Consider the following 17,461-nt stretch of genomic DNA (forward strand, 5'->3'; position numbering starts at 1 on the left):
CTCAGATTCATCTATTCAAACCAAGACAAAGTACTTCAAAGAGTGCCCCGAAGTTTCTACCAGAGATTCAAGACGAAAACGTGTGCCAACCCCTATGCATAAGTTCACGGAGCTCGCAAGTTGATCACCAAAACATACATCAAGTGGATCATGTGATATCCCATTATCACCACAGATATGCACATGCAAGACATACATCAAGTGTTCTCAAATCCTTAAAGACTCAATCCGATAAGATAACTTCAAAGGGAAAACTCAATCCATTACAAGAGAGTATAGGGGGAGAAAGATCGTAAGATCCAACTATAATAGCAAAGCTCGCGATACATCAAGATCGTATCACTTCAAGAACATGAGAGAGAGAGAGGGATCAAACACATAGCTACTGGTACATACCCTCAGCCCCGAGGGAGAACTACTCCCTCCTCGTCATGGAGAGCACCGAGATGATGAAGATGGCCACCGGAGAGGGATTCCCCTCTCCGGTAGGGTGCCGGAACGTGTCTAGATTGGTTTTCAGTGGCTACGGGGGCTTGTGGCGGTGGAACTCCCGATCTATTCTACTCTCCGATATTTTTAGGGTATATATATATAGGCGAAAGAAGTCGGTCAGGGGAGCCACGAGGGGCCCACGAGGGTGGGGGGCGCGCCCAGGGGGCAGGCGCGCCTCCCTGCCTCGTGGCCATCTCGAAGCTCCCCTGTCATCTACTCCAAGTCTCGTGGATTGCTTCCATTTCAAAAATAACTTTCCCGAAGGTTTCATTCCATTTGGACTCCGTTTGATATTCCTTCTCTTCGAAACACTGAAATAGGCAAGAAAACAACAATTTGGGCTGGGCCTCCGGTTAATAGGTTAGTCCCAAAAATAATATAAAAGTGTATAATAAAGCCCATAAACATCCAAAACAGATAATATAATAGCATGGAACAATCAAAAATTATAGATACATTGGAGACGTATCAGTGTGCCTCGTCAATGCCAAAGGGAAGCAAGTTAACTGGATCCCAGGACAAATCTAACAGGAACACACACACGAAGGAGAGTGCTCTGTACACCACCACCGTTGGATGCTGCTGTTGCTGCTACAACTCAGAATTGTACGGGACATAAGGTAGATGGATTGCTTCACAAAACAAGAGAGCAAACTAAAACCAGGATCGCAATACCTCCACAACCACCTCAAGCAAAAAGGACGCAAACAAGAGAGAGGCCATCTGCAGCCCTCCTTCCTCCTCGTGATCCACTCTTGCATCTTGCTATGATAACTCCGCCGTGCCCCATCCCAGAGGGCTAGCAGCAGACTCCGATGGAGTTGTGATCATACACACACGTTAGTGAAACAAAAATTTAGGTATTTATATATGCATCTTGTATTATTTGCAAATTTTCTGCTCCCTCCAGGATAACAAGTTCATAAACTGCATTTTAACGTGTCGTTTGGATTATTTTTTGTTTTTCTGCAGATGCTGGATCTCCTAGATTATCTAATACCAAGACTAAAGATGCGATTCCAGAATGTAGAGAAAGCAAGGGAATTTTATAACAGATACGCTAGACATGTTGGTTTTGGAATCAGGAAGACGGGAGGGAATGGCAATCACAAGTATTTTGTTTGCATGTTCCAAGGGAAACACACAACTTCTGTTTCAGAGGCTGACAGGAAACGAAACAAAACATCACAGAGGACATGCTGCAATGCAAGAATGAGGGTGAAGGTGCAGGAGGATAACACATGTGTACTAGTGGAAATTGAGTACAATCATAATCACCACCGCATGCAAACGGATGACATGCTGATATTCTTGCACTCACACAAGAATTATGACCCCACTATTCTAGAGTACGTAAAGCTCCTTCAGTACCATGATGTCAAGCATACAACAATCATGTCCATGCTATCCAAAAATGAAGATGGAAGCTACTTCCTAAGTATGACCGGACGAGACCTACTAAACCAATAACTATTCAAAAATGCACATACTGCAAATGTACATAGCATCCTAAGTCACCACCCTTTGCTAGCAAAAATAACAAATGCATGTTTGCATATAATTTGCAGGAAAGCCATGAATGCAAAGAAAGATGATTTAGATGATGTATTGAAACTTGTATCTTTCTTCAAAGACATGAAGGAAATCAATGAAGAGTTTTTCTATGACATACAAGTAGACAACGACAAGTCAATCAAAAACATTTTCTGGTCCAATGCAAGCTGTCGAGGAGCGTATCAAGAATTTTGGGATTGCGTAACTTTCGACATAACTTACAAGACCAACAGATTTCATATACCTTTGGGTGTGTTTGTTGGAATAAACCATCATTTGCAGTCAACGATATTTGCTATTGCCCTGATCAGAGACGAAGATGAAAGGTGCATGAACAACAAACACCCAACTTGCATTCTAACAGGTAAGTTAAAAAAACTCTACAAATTTCATCATCTTTTCAGCCTATGGGTCTGTATTGGGTACACTGGTTTTATCTGAAAAAAATGTAAAGCAAGCAGTTCAACCACTGTTAGCACAGAAGTCCAACAAAAATAGTATAAGAAGAAAAATTATATGTCACATGTAAGAAAAATATAGTTCTTGATGTGAAGTTCAAATAGAGGAATCATAGAAGTTCAAGGACACTGCTGTAAGAAAAAACATATGAAACATGTTCAGGAAAAACTATAGTTATGTATGTGAAGTTCAAGCACTGGTACCATGGAAGTTCAACAACACTGATGTAAGAAAAAATTGAGTTACATTATTAGTTAGTCCTACTACTACTTGTGAAGTTCAAGTACTTGAACAACATAAGTTCAACAATACTGCTATAAGGAAAAATATATGTGACATTATTAGTTAGTCATATTGCTACCTGTGAAGTTCAAGTACTTTTACAACATAAGTTCAACCTGTGAAGTTCAAGTACTTGTGCAACATAAGTTCACCATCAATGAAAAGAAGCAAGTTTCATTTTTTAATTCATGCAGACCAGTGCCCGCCGATGGCGAAATCTATACCACAATCATTCCCAAACATTGTCCACAAGCTATGTCGTTGGCACATCCTGAAGAAGTTCAAGGAATACGTTGCGTTGCTGTGCAAAAAGTATAAAACATTCAAAGAGGAGTTCACAACAATCTTAAATTGGCCGCTAATGCCAACGGAGTTTGAAGCTGCCTAGGCTGAACTCGTGCAAAAGTACAACCTACAGAACGACCGGATGATGATGCAACTGTGGAATGATAGGAAAATGTGGATATAAGCCTATTACAAGAACATTTTTTGTGCTAGAATGACTTCTACACAACGAAGCGAGAGCATGAATCATGTGCTCAAGAGAGGGTTTGTTAGGGGGACCCAGAACCTACACAAGTTTGCTAGGCAGGTAAATGCTTGCATACAAACTCGGATGCAGAAGGAGAACAAGCAAACAATGACCAGCATGGTATGAAAACAAAAAACACCCCATCATATTGTGTCTTCCTTCAACATGTGCACTTTGTATTTTAAAAAATGAAACCCATGACTCTGCTTCGACTAATATCTTATTTTTTGACATGTGCAGACCAATCCAGTGACAAAAACAACTTACAGATACGAGGAAGACATGGCTATCAAGTACACGAGAGCTGTGTACAGCTAGATGAGGACTACCATAACAAGGCCGACCATGATGATGAAGAAAGATTTTCCTGGTCAAAGCATGAATTCCAGGTTGTAGCTGACCCAAATAATGAAATATACGAGTGTGAATGCAAGCTTTGGACACACACATGTGAGGAGAAAAACAAACTCATTAAATACCTAAATGAAGGAAATATGCCCTAGAGGCAATAATAAAGTTGTTATTTATATTTCCTTATATCATGATAAATGTTTATTATTCATGCTAGAATTGTATTAACCGGAAACTTAGTACATGTGTGAATACATAGACAAACAGAGTGTCCCTAGTATGCCTCTACTTGACTAGCTCATTAATCAAAGATGGTTAAGTTTCCTAGCCATAGACATGTGTTGTCTTTTGATGAACGGAATCACATCATTAGAGAATGATGTGATGGACTAGACCCATCCGTTAGCTTAGCACCATGATCGTTTAGTTTATTGCTATTGCTTTCTTCATGACTTATACATGTTCCTATGACTATGAGATTATGCAACTCCCGAATACCGTAGGAACACTTAGTATGCTATCAAACATCACAATGTAACTGGGTGATTATAAAGATACTCTACATGTGTCTCTGATGGTGTTTGTCGAGTTGGCATAGATCGAGATTAGGATTTGTCACTCCGATTGTTGGAGAGGTATCTCTTGGCCCTCTCGGTAATGCACATCACTATAAGCATTGCAAGCAATGTGACTAATGAGTTAGTTGTGGAATAATGCATTACGGAACAAGTAAAGAGACTTGTCAGTAATGAGGTTGAACTAGGTATGAGGATACCGATGATCGAATCTCGGTCAAGTAACATACCGATGACAAAGGGAACAATGTATGTTGTTATGTGGTTTGACCGATAAAGATCTTCGTAGAATACGTAAGAGCCAATATGAGCATCTAGGTTCCACTATTGGTTATTGACCGGAGATGTGTCCCGGTCATGTCTACATAGTTCTCGGACCCATAGGGTCCGCACGCTTAACGTTCGATGACGATTTGTATTATGAGTTATGTGATTTGATGTACTAAAGGTTGTTCGGAGTCCCAGATGAGATCTCAGACATGATGAAGAGTCTCTAAATGGTCGAGACATAAAGATTGATATATTGGAAGGCTATATTCGGACATCGGAAAGGTTCTGAGTGATTCGGGTATTTTTCGGAGTACCGGAGAGTTACGGGAATTCGCCGGAGGAAGTAGTGGGCCTTAATGGGCCATACGGGAAAGGAGAGAAGGGCCTCAAGGGTTGGCCGCGCCTGCCCCATGGCAAGTCCGAATTGGACTAGGGAGGGGGCGGCGCCCCCTTCTGTTTCCTTCTCTCTCTCCCACTCCTTCCCCCCTCCCCTCTTGGAAAAAGGAAGGGGACTCCAACTAGGATTGGCAATCCTAGTTGGACTCCCCCTATAGGCGTGCCCCTCCTAGGCCGGCCTCCTCCTCCTCCCTCCTTTATATACGTGGGCATGGGGCACCCCAAAGGCACTCCAAGATTTGTCTTAGCCGTGTGCGGTGCCCCCCTCCACAATTACACACCTCGATCATATCGCCGTATTGCTTAGGCGAAGCCCTACGCCGGTAACTTCATCATCACCGTCACGACACCGTCGTGCTGACAGAACTCTCCTTCGGTCTCAACTGGATCAAGAGCCCGAGGGACGTCATCGAGCTGAACATGTGCTGAACGCGGAGGTGCCGTACGTTCGGTACTTGGATCGGTTGGATCGCGACGATGTTCAACTACATCAACCGCGTTACTAAACGCTTCCGCTTTCGGTCTACGAGGGTACGTAGACACACTATCCCCTCTCGTTGCTATGCATCTCCTATATAGATCTTGCGTGATCATAGTAATTTTTTTGAAATACTGCGTTCCCCAACAGTGGCATCAGAGCCAGGTCTATGGTAGATGTTATATGCACGAGTAGAACACAAAGTAGTTGTGGGCGTGGGTATATACATATTGCTTGCCGTCACTAGTTGTTCCTTTATTCGGCGGTATTGTTGGATGAAGCAGCCCGGATCGACATTACATGAACGCGTTCATGAGACTTGTTCTACCGACGTGCTTTGCACACAGGTGGCTGGCGGGTGTTTGTTTCTCCAACTTTAGTTGATTCAGATTCAATGAACAGGGTTCTTTCTGAAGATCAAAAAGCAATCACTATACCACGTTGTGGTTTTTATGCCGTAGGTAAGAACGGTTCTTGCTAAGCCCGTAGCAGCCACGAAAACCTTGCAACAACAAAGTAGAGGACGTCTAACTTGTTTTTGCAGGGCATGTTGTGATGTGATATGGTCAAGACGTGATGAGATATAAATTGTTGTATAAGATTATCATGTTTTGTTAAAGTTATCGACAACTGGCAGGAGCCTTCTCTTTATTGCATAAGATGTGAGGGAGTCCTGGATTAGGGGGTCTCCGAACAGTCAGACTATATCCTTTGGCCGGACTGCTGGACTATGAAGATACAAGATTGAAGACTTCGTCCCGTGTCCGGATGGGACTCTCCTTGGCGTGGAAGGCAAGCTTGGCAATATGGATATGTAGATCTCCTTCCTTGTAACCGACTCTGTGTAACCCTAGCCCCCTCCGGTGTCTATATAAACAAGAGGTTTTAGTCCATAGGACACCAACAATCATACCATAGGCTAGCTTCTAGGGTTTAGCCTCTACGATCTCGTGGTAGATCAACTCTTGTAATACTCATATCATCAAGATCAATCAACCAGGAAGTAGGGTATTACCTCCATCGAGAGGGCCCGAACCTGGGTAAACATCGTGTCACCCGCCTCCTGTTACCATCCGCCTTAGACGCACAGTTCGGGACCCCCTACCCGAGATCCGCCGGTTTTGACACCGACATTGGTGCTTTCATTGAGAGTTCCACTGTACCATCACCGTAAGGCTTGATGGCTCCTTGGGTCATCGGTAACGATGCGGTCCAGGGTGAGGTTTTCCTCCTCGGACAGATCTTCGTATTCGGCGGCTTCGCACTGCGGGCCAACTCGCTTGGCCATCTGGAGCAGATCGAGAGCTATGCCCCTGGCCGTCAGGTCAGGTTCGGAAACTTAAACTACACTACCGACATCCATGGAGACTTGATCTTTAACGGATTCGAGCCCATGTTAGGTGCGCCGCACGATCATGACGAGCATGATTTAGCTCTGCCGTCGGACAGTGTTCGGGAGATCACACCTCCAACTACTCCGGCCTTCAATCCAGAGCAAATTGCACCATCCGAGGACGCGTGGATAGACCCCACCATGGAGGCCGCACTCTTAGTGGCGATAGAGCCGGATACTGACTTCGCCCCTTATGAGAGCCGTGTTGCCGAACCACTGGATTCGTCTCCGGCCACGGACTCCGAGCCGCCTGCGTCCGTGCCTATCGAATCCGATTGGGCGCCGATCATGGAGTTCACCTCCGCGGATATCTTTCAGCACTCACCTTTCGGCAACATGCTAAATTCATTAAGGTCTCTCTCCTTGTCAGGAGAACCTTGGCCGAACTATGTCCGGCTAGAATGGGATGCGGACAACGAAGAAATTCGCTCCCCTCCCACCACCCACTTAGTAGCCACTGTCGATGATTTAACCGACATGCTCGATTTCGACTCCGAAGACATCGACGGTATGAACGACGATGCAGGAGACGAATAGGAACCACCGCCCACAGGGTGCTGGACCGCCACCTCATCATATGATATATACATGGTGGACACCCCCAAAGAAGACAATGGCGACGAGACAGCGGGGGATGACCCCTCCAAGAAGCAACCCAAGCGCCGACGTTAGCGGCGCCGCTCTAAGTCCCGCCATAGCGAAAGTGGTGATACCGGCACAAGAGACAATAACACTCCGGATAGTGCCGAAGACGCCAACAATCCCCTCTAGCACGATTTAGAGCGGGAGAGTGAACAAGCTAGCCCTCCAGAGCGGGCATCAGATAGAGAATCAGAGGAGGACAATTACATGCCTCTCTCCGAAGACGAGGTGAGCCTCGGCGACGAAGAATTTATCGTGCCTGAGGATCCCGTCGAGCAGGAGCGCTTCAAGCGCCGGCTTATAGCCACAACAAATAGCTTGAAGAAAAAGCAACAATAGCTTTGAGCTGATCAAGATTTGCTAGCAGACAGATGGACCGAAGTCCTTGCGGCCGAGGAATACGAACTCGAGCGCCCCTCCAAGAGTTACCCAAAGTGCAGCTCGCTACCCCGACTCGAGGAGGAAGCATCGAAACCTACATCACCAGTGTACGATGCGGCTGACCGGCCACCTCGTGGCCGAGCCAGAGAGGCATTTCAGCCTGAAGTTTAGCTTGCACCCCGCCGCCACTCAAACAAAAATACCAAGGCCCAGGGCAACACACGGGACCTGCGAGACGTATTGGAAAGCAGGGAAAAACATGCAAGGTCAATATACGGGTCACGGGGGCGCGCGCCAACGCAGGACGATGACCGTCACACCGGAATCCGGCCAGGCCTAATACAGCAGACAAGACTCATATGAACTGCGCCTTGATATAGGCCGGCACAGAGGCGCCGCACACCCCCTATGCTTCACTGATGAAGTTATGGATCACGAATTCCCGGAGGGTTTTAAAACCGTAAATATCGAATCGTATGATGGTACAACAGATCCCACTGTATGGATTGAGAATTTCCTCCTCCACATCCACATGGCTCGCGGTAATGACCTGCATGCCATCAAGTACCTCCCACTAAAACTCAAAGGACCAGCTCGGCATTGGCTGAATAGCTTGCCAGCAGACTCCGTCGGCAGTTGGGAGGATTTGGAAGACGCATTCCTTGACAACTTCCAGGGAACTTATGTGCGACCACCAGATGCTGATGACTTGAGCCATATAACTCAGCAGCCAGGGGAATCGGCCATGCAATTCTGGACACGGTTCCTAACTAAGAAAAACCAAATTGTCGACTGTCCGGATGCAGAGGCCTTAGCGGCATTCAAGCATAACATCCGTGACGAGTAGCTCGCCCGGCACCTCGGCCAGGAGAAGCCGAAGTCTATGGCATCTCTCACGACACTCATGACCCGCTTTTGCGCGGGCGAGGATAGCTGGCTGGCTCGCAGCAACAACACATCAAGGAATCCGGGCACTTCGGATACCAAAGATGCCAACGGCAGAGCACGTCGTAACAGACACAAGCGCCGCAACAACGGCGATAACACCGATGATACGGCTGTCAATGCTGGATTCAGAGGCTCTAGATCCGGTTGGTGGAAAAAGCCATTCAAAAGAAGTACTCCTGGCCCGTCTAGTTTGGATCGCATACTTGATCGCTCATGTCAAATCCACGGCACCCCCGATAAGCCAGCCAATCACACCAACAGAGAATGCTAGGTGTTCAAGCAGGCCGGCAAGATGAATGCCGAAAACAAAGACAAGGGGCTGCATAGTGATGACGAGGAGGAGCCCTGGCCGCCGTACACGGGAGGACAGAAGAGGTCCCCCCCCCACACACACAAGTGAAGACGGCGAACATGATATACGCAACCCACATTCCCAAGAGGGAACGAAAGCGTGCACTAAGGGACGTCTATGCGATGGAGCCCGTCGCCCCAAAGTTCAACCCATGGTCCTCTTGTCCGATCACCTTCGATCGCAGGGACCACCCCACTAGTATCCGTCATGGCGGATCCGCCGCATTGGTCCTAGACCCCATCATCGATGGATTTTACCTCACTTGAGTCCTTATGGACAGCGGCAGCAGCCTGAACCTGCTTTATCAGGATACAATGTGCAAAATGGGTATAGATCCCTCGAGGATTAAACCCACCAAAACCACCTTTAAGGGCGTCATCCCAGGTGTAGAGGCCCATTGCACGGGCTCAATCACACTGGAACTGGTCTTCGAATCTCCGGACAACTTCCGAAGCGAGGAATTATTCTTCGATATCGTCCCATTCCGCAGTGGCTATCACGCACTGCTAGGGCGAACTGCATTTGCAAAATTCAATGGTACCGCATTACGCATACCTCAAGCTTAAGATGCCAAGACCTAGGGGGGTCATAATAGTCAATGGAAACACAGAACACTCGCTCCGCACGGAAGACCACACTGCAGCCCTCGCAGTAGAAGCACAAAGCAGCCTTTTAAGGCAAACCGCCAATTCGGCGATACAGCCCCCGGACACCGTCAAGCGAGTCCAGAGTAACCCGCAATTGGATCGCATGGCACGTTCAGAGCTCGCCTAGCAATTCGGCCCCCGTCCCAGTCCCAGTCAAGCAACGAAATTCGTGCCGCGCGTACATAATTACGCACTGAAAATACCATGGGCATAGGCCGGGGCACGATCAGGGCACGTCCCACAATGCGGCTTAACCGCCCTAGGGGTTGCATACCTTTATCATTTTTTCTCTTTCAGGACCTTACTTTCTGGAAGCCCTTTCCGGTAGTATGATTGCCGGACACATTACGGGAAGGAACAACCAAGGAGGCAAGAAGCTAAGACGTACAAGGGAACCCCCAGGTGGTCTCTAATAACAATCGATATACCCTCTTTTTACTACCCATACGCAGCTTGCCCTTGGATAGGACATGTCGAATAGTCCTATTTTTTGCTTATTGCACTACTTATATCAGTACGCTTCGACATATTATTTAAATAACAATGCATAGCATTAGTCTATTATTGCATTATCCATCCCCTTTTTCTTATATGTTCATTTACGACAACTTACACCAGTACATTCTGGTACGGTCAGTACGCCAGGGGCTTTCGTTTACCCCATAATACGACATGAGAAGTCCGAACACTTTCGACAGTGCGGCACCCCGAACTTATAGCATTATATGCATCAACTCCGAATCATGTCTTGGGTCAATACTTGGGTTTGCCCAGCTCCCATGTTTTGGTACCTTACGTTCCGCTATATCGGCTAAGGTAGCGCTGGGAGAACTACTGCGATTGTGTCCCAGTTCTTCTGGACGAGCACCTCAGTAGAGAAAGCCGAAAACTGACTGTCATGATAAGGCGAGAGCTGGTCGTTGTTCGAGAGGTCTCAAGTCCTTAAAGACTTTTTCCGCTTCGGGCGAGGAGTCGGCCTTTCCCGACTTAGGTGTATATAGCGCCCCAAATTCGGCCTTCCGAATACTAGGGGCTTTGCCAAAATTTAAAATTGTAGACTTCTATGGCTAAGTGAGAGTGATAAAGCCTTATAGTCCGATTGCCTGGTTCGTTGTGCTGAACACCTCCCTCGAAGGACCCAAAATTGGGATAAAGAGTGCTCAGGTTTATCCCGAACACCTCAGTACTAGTTACATGGGGGCAGAAGCTGACGACTGGCGAACTCTTAGATTTTATACACGGCCGCACAGAAGGAAATATTTTAAATTCAAAAAGCGTTGCATAGTGCAAATGAACTCGTTTCACATTACATGATCACATGAGCATGTTCATTCAAAAATTACATCTCTAGCACATTCCTCCGCCACAAGGCGGGAACCCTTCAGGATACTGTCATAATACATTTCGGGGCAGCGATGCTCCTTGCCCTCCGGCGGCCCCTCCTTCACCAGATTTACGGCGTCCAGCTTCGCCAGTGCACCTTTGCCCGGGCAAAAGCCCTGCCCGCACCCTCGATGCAGATGGACCGCTTTATGACTTCAAGCCGTGGGCAGGCATCCACAAGCCGCCTCCCCAGACCGAAGTAGCTGCTAGGCAGGGGATCGCCAGGCCACATCCGGACTATAAGACCCTTCATGGCCTGTTCGGCCGCCTTGTGAAGCTCGACCAGTTGCTTCAGCTGGTCGCTCAAGGGCATTGGGTGTTCGGTCCCAGTACACTGAGACCAGAACAACTTTTCTGTCGAGCTCCCCTCCTCAGCTCGGTAAAACTCCGCGGCATCTAGTACACTGCGGGGAAGATCTGCGAACGCTCCTGGAGAGCTCCGAACTCGGGTAAGTAAAAGGAAAGTTTCCTTCACATGCTTGCTTTGCATAATGAATGCCTTACCCGCTGCTATCTTCTTCACTGCATCAATCTCCTGGAGGGCCTTGTGGGCTTCAGCCTTGGTGCTCCGTGCGCTTTCGAGCGCCTTCGCAAGCTCGGACTCTCGCGTCTTAGAGTCAAGCTCCAAGGACTCGTGTTTTTTGGCGAGAGCCTCGAGCTCTTGCTGCACCTCGCCTACACGGGCTTCTTGCTTTTCCCGCTCAATGCGCTCCTTGGCCGCTTTGTCTTCGGCCTCGGACAGTGCCTTCTTCAGGGTCGCCACCTCGGTCCTGGCCCCTGGGAAATTCATGATGATCCTATTACTTTACAACTGAATTTATTTTTAATATATAGATAAGGTATTGCTTACCTTTGCTCTCCTCGAGCTGCCTCTTGGTAAGGCCGAGCTCTACCTTGGACTACTCAAGGTCCTGCTTCAGTGCAGCGACCTCCGCAGTACGTGCTGCAATGGCCAGCAGTGAAGCCTGCATATGCACATAGACATATTCTCATTAGACTCCTGAGTCATTATTTGATCCTCTATTCGGCCTTTCTTCGCGAACGCCAAACAGAGCATCAGGGGCTACTGTCTATGCGGTAATATTTTCCTATATTTTGATTGCTTACCTGAAAGCCTGTTAGGAGGCTGGCACAAGCTTCGGTTAGTTAGTTTTTGGCGGACTGAACTTTCTCGATCACCGCACTCATGATAGTGCGGTGTTCTTCGTCGATGGAAGCGCCACGAAGCGCTTCCAGCAAGTTGTCCGGTGCCTCTGGATGGACAGAGGCCACCGGCACGGGCGGCTTGCCCCTCTTAACGGGGGATCGCCTGCCGGAGTCAGGAGCCATCGAAGGTTCCGGCGCAGTGTTCGGCTGGGGGCCGAACTTGTTGCCCGTGGGAGTCTTGCTCCCTTTGCGCCCATGGTCCGGAAGGTCACCTCGAGGCACCCCTAGGACTACCTCCCCTCGATTTGGTGCCTTTTGAGACAACACCTCGACGTTGTCCGTAGGGCAAGGGGTGGAGGCCGTCGGAAGTGAATCGCTATTCATATCCGACGAGTCCAAAGAACCGTCCGACGAAGATACGTCGAGACGGGCTCGGGACGGACTACATAATCATATTCGTCGTAAGGAGAAGCAGTGCAATAAAACATACCATGAATTACTATGGTATCCGGATACTTACGACTTCGCTAGGGGCTTGTCCCTGGGAAACCACTCGTCGTCGCTGTAGGCGACCATTGTGGAGCAGTCCGGAAGGAGGGTCCTTCCCTTCTTGGACCCTTCGGCCTCCCAGTTGGGGCGGCCTTCCTTTTCTTTGTCCCTCGGCTGGGAGGGGGGAGAACTTTTCTCTTCCTCCTCGTTTTTGTGGGAGGAGTGCGCTTCGGAGTTATCAGACGATGAGTCTGATATAACCTTGTGCCGGAGACCCTTTCGGGTCCCCGTGGACTTCTTCTTGGCCTTCTTCACCGGCACCTCGTAAGGCGCCGGAACCAGCATCTCCGTTAGAAGAGCATCTGCAGGATCTTCAGGCAGGGGGGCTGGGCAATCGATCTGCTCCGCTGTCTCTACCCAGTGCTGTTAATGGCATGGAAGCTTAGATCCCTCACATGATTAAACTGGGGCAAATAAATATCCCGTGAGATATAAAAACTTACCGGATTAGCATGGTGCTTTGCGCTGAGTCTGCAGTCCTCGGTAAGGGGAGGAGGTACCTCGGCGCCCTTGAACAACACCTTCCAGACGTCCTTGTGCGTCGTGTCGAAGAGCTCTCGCAGCGTCTGGTGCTTGGCCGGGTCGAACTCCCACAAATTGAATGGCCGTCGTTGACACAGGAGGATCCGGCGGAAGAGCATGACCTGGACCATGTTGACGAGCTTGATTTTCTTGCTCATCATATTCTTGATGCAGGTCTGGAGTCCGATCAGCTCTACCGGGGAACCCCAGGACAGGACCTTCTGTTTCCAGGAAGTGAGTCGTGCGGGGATTCCAGATCAAAATTCGGGGGCCGCCACCCAGTTGGTGCCGCGCGGCTCGGTGATGTAGAACCACCCCGATTGCCACCCCTTTATGGTCTCCACATAGAAGCCTTTGAGCCAGGTGACGTTAGGCATTTTGCCCACCATGGCGCCTCCGCACTTTGCTTGCTGGCCGACCACCACCTTCGGTTTAACATTGAAGGTCTTCAGCCACAGGCCGAAGTGGGGCCTGATGCGGAGGAAGGCCTCGCACACGACGATAAACGCCGAGATGTTGAGGATGAAATTGGGGGCCAGATCATAAAAATCCAGCCCGTAGTAGAACATGAGCCCGCGGACAAATGGGTGAAGGGGAAATCCCAGTCCGCGGACAAAGTGGGTAAGGAAAACTACCCTCTCATGGGGTTCGGGCGTAGGGATGATCTGCCCTGCATCTGGCAGCCGGTGCGCGATGTCCGCGGCCAGATATCCAGCTTCCCGTAGCTTTGTGATGTTCTCCTCCGTGACGGAGGAGACCATCCACTTGCCTCCTGCTCCGGACATGCTTGGAGTGGTTTAAGGAGAAAGACGCGAACTTGGGCGCTAGAGCTCGAGTGTGTGAGAATGTATAAGCAAGGAGGAAGAAGGCGTGGGTAAAAAGGGTGAATCTTTGTCCCTTTATAAGGGCAGAAGAGGCGATGCGCCTCCCCACTTACCTGGTAAAATCGCTTATTCCCTGAACACCGTAATTGATGGCACGGTTGGGTTACCCATACCCGTATTGATGAGAATCCCGTGATAAGGGGACACGATCTCTCCTTCGACAAGACGTGTCAAGAAAACCGCCTCGCGATATGTGTTTTGCTATGATGAGGAGGAGCCCCGGCCGCCGAACACGGGAGGACAGAAGAGGTTCACCCCAAAAGTGAAGACGGTGAACATGATATACGGAACCCACATTCCCAAGAGGGAACGGAAGCGTGCACTAAGGGACGTCTATCGATGGAGCCCGTCGCCCCAAAGTTCAACCCATGGTCCTCTTGTCCGATCACCTTCGATCGCAGGGACAACCCCACTAGTATCCGTGATGGCGGATCCGCCGCATTGGTCCTAGACCCTATCATCGATGGATTTCACCTCAGTCAAGTCCTTCTGGATGGCGGCAGCAGCCTGAACATGCTCTATCAGGATACAGTGCGCAAAATGGGTATAGATCCCTCGTGTCAAAACCAGCGGATCTCGGGTAGGGGGTCCCGAACTGTGCATCTAAGGCGTATGGTAACAGGAGGCGGAGGACATGATGTTTACCCAATTTCAGGCCCTCTCGATGGAGGTAATACCCTACTTCCTGCTTGATTGATCTTGATGATATGAGTATTACAAGAGTTGATCTACCACGAGATCGTAGAGGCTAAACCCTAGAAGCTAGCCTATGGTATGATTGTTGGTGTCCTATGGACTAAAACCTCTGGTTTATATAGACACCGGAGGGGGCTAGGGTTACACAGAGTCGGTTACAAGCAAGGAGATCTACATATCCGTATTGCCAAGCTTGCCTTCCACGCCAAGGAGAGTCCCATCCGGACACGGGACGAAGTCTTCAATCTTGTATCCTCATAGTCCAACAGTCCGGCTGTCCGGAGACCCCCTAATCCAGGACTCCCTCAGTTTAAAGTTATTGGCAACTGGTAGGAGCCTTATGGTTGTCTCTTTATTGCATAAGATGCAAGCGCCATATAATTGCTTTACTTTATCGCCATGCAATAGCAATAGTTGCAAAAGCAATAGTTGGCGAGACGATCATGTGACGACACATCGATAAAGATCAAGATGATGGAGATCATGGTGTCATGCCGGTGACGATGGAGATCATGACGGTACTTTGGAGATGGAGATCAAAGGCACAAGATGATAATGGCCATATCATGTCACATATTTTGATTGCATGCGATGTTTATCTTTTATGCATCCTATTTTGCTTAGTATGACGGTAGCATTATGAGATGATCCCTTACTAAAATTTCAAGGTATAAGTGGTCTCCCTGAGTATGCACCGTTGCGACAGTTCTTCGTGCTGAGACACCACGTGATGATCGGGTGTGATAAGCTCTACGTTCACATACAATGGGTGCAAGCCAGTTTTGCACACGCAGAATACTCGGGTTAAACTTGACGACCCTAGCATATGCAGATATGGCTTCGGAACACTGAGAGCGAAGGGTCGAGCATGAATCTTATAGTAGATCTGATCAACATAGCGATGTTCACCATTGAAAACTACTCCATCTCACGTGATGATCGGACATGATTTAGTTGATATGGATCGCGTGATCACTTAGATGATTAGAGGGATGTCTATCTAAGTTGGAGTTCTTAAGTAATATGATTAATTGAACTTAAATTTATCATGAATTTAGTCCTGATAGTATTTGCATATCTATGTTGTAGATCAGTTGCTCGCATATAGCTTCCCCGTTTATTTATGATATGTTCCTAGAGAAAAATAAGTTGAAAGATAATTGTAGCAATGATGCAGACTGGATCCATGATCTGAGGATTATCCTCATTGCTGCACAGAAGAATTATGTCCTTGATGCACCGCTAGGTGACGGACCTTTTGCAGGAGTAGATGCAGACGTTACGAACGTTTGACAAGCTCGATATGATGACTACTTGATAGTTTAGTGCACCATACTTTATGGCTTAGAACTGGGACTTCAAAAACATTTTGAACGCCACAGAGCATATGAGATGTTCTAAGAGCTGAAATTGGTATTTCAGACTCATGCCCTTGTTAAGAGGTATGCAACCTTTGACAAGTATTTTGCCTACACGATGGAGGAGAATAGCTCAGCTAGTGAGCATGTGCTCAGAATGTTTGAGTACTACAATCACTTGAATCAAGTGGGAGTTAATCTTCCAGATAAGATAGTGATTAACAGAGTTCTCTAGTCATTATCACCAAGTTACTAGAACTTCGTGATGAACTATAATATGCAAGGGATAACAGAAACAATTCCCAAGCTCTTCGCGATGCTGAAATTGGCAAAGGTAGAAATCAAGAAAAAGCATCAAGTGTTGATGGTTGACAAGACCACTAGTTTCAAGTAAAAGGGCAAGGGAAAGAAAGGGAACTTCAAGAAGAATGGCAAGCAAGTTGGCACTCCCGTGAACAAGCCCAAAGCTAGACCTAAGCCTGAAACTGAGTGCTTCTACTACAAAGGGAATGGCCACTGGAAGCGGAACTACCCCAAATACTTGGCCGATAAGAAGGATGACAAAGTGAACAAAGTATATTTGATATACATGTTATTGATGTGTACTTTACTAGTGTTCATAGTAACCCCAGGGTATTTGATACCAGTTCAGTTGCTAAGATTAGTAACTCGATATAGGAGTTGCAAAATGAACAGAGACTAGTTAAGGGCAAGGTGACGATGTGTGTTGGAAATGATTCCAAGATTGATAAGATCACCATCGCACACTCCTTTTACCTTCGGGATTAGTGCTGAACCTAAAATAAATGTTATTTGGTGTTTGCGTTGAGCATGAATATGATTGGATCATGTTTATTGCAATATGGTTATTCATTTAAGTCAAAGAATAATTGTTGTTCTGTTTACATGAATAAAACCTTCTATGGTCATACACTTAATATAAATGGTTTATTGAATATCGATCGTAGTGATACACATATTCATAATATTGATGACAAAAGATGCAAAGTTGATAATGATAGTGCAACATACTTGTGGCACTGCCATTTAGGTCATATTGGTGTAAAGCGCATGAAGAAACTCCATGCGGATGGACTTTTGGAATCACTTGATTATGAATCATTTGATGCTTGCGAACCATGCCACATGGGCAAGATGACTAAGACTCCAT

This window comes from Triticum dicoccoides, chromosome 1A (genome assembly GCF_002162155.2).
Source record: "Triticum dicoccoides isolate Atlit2015 ecotype Zavitan chromosome 1A, WEW_v2.0, whole genome shotgun sequence".
NCBI classification, from domain to species: Eukaryota; Viridiplantae; Streptophyta; class Magnoliopsida; order Poales; family Poaceae; genus Triticum; species Triticum dicoccoides.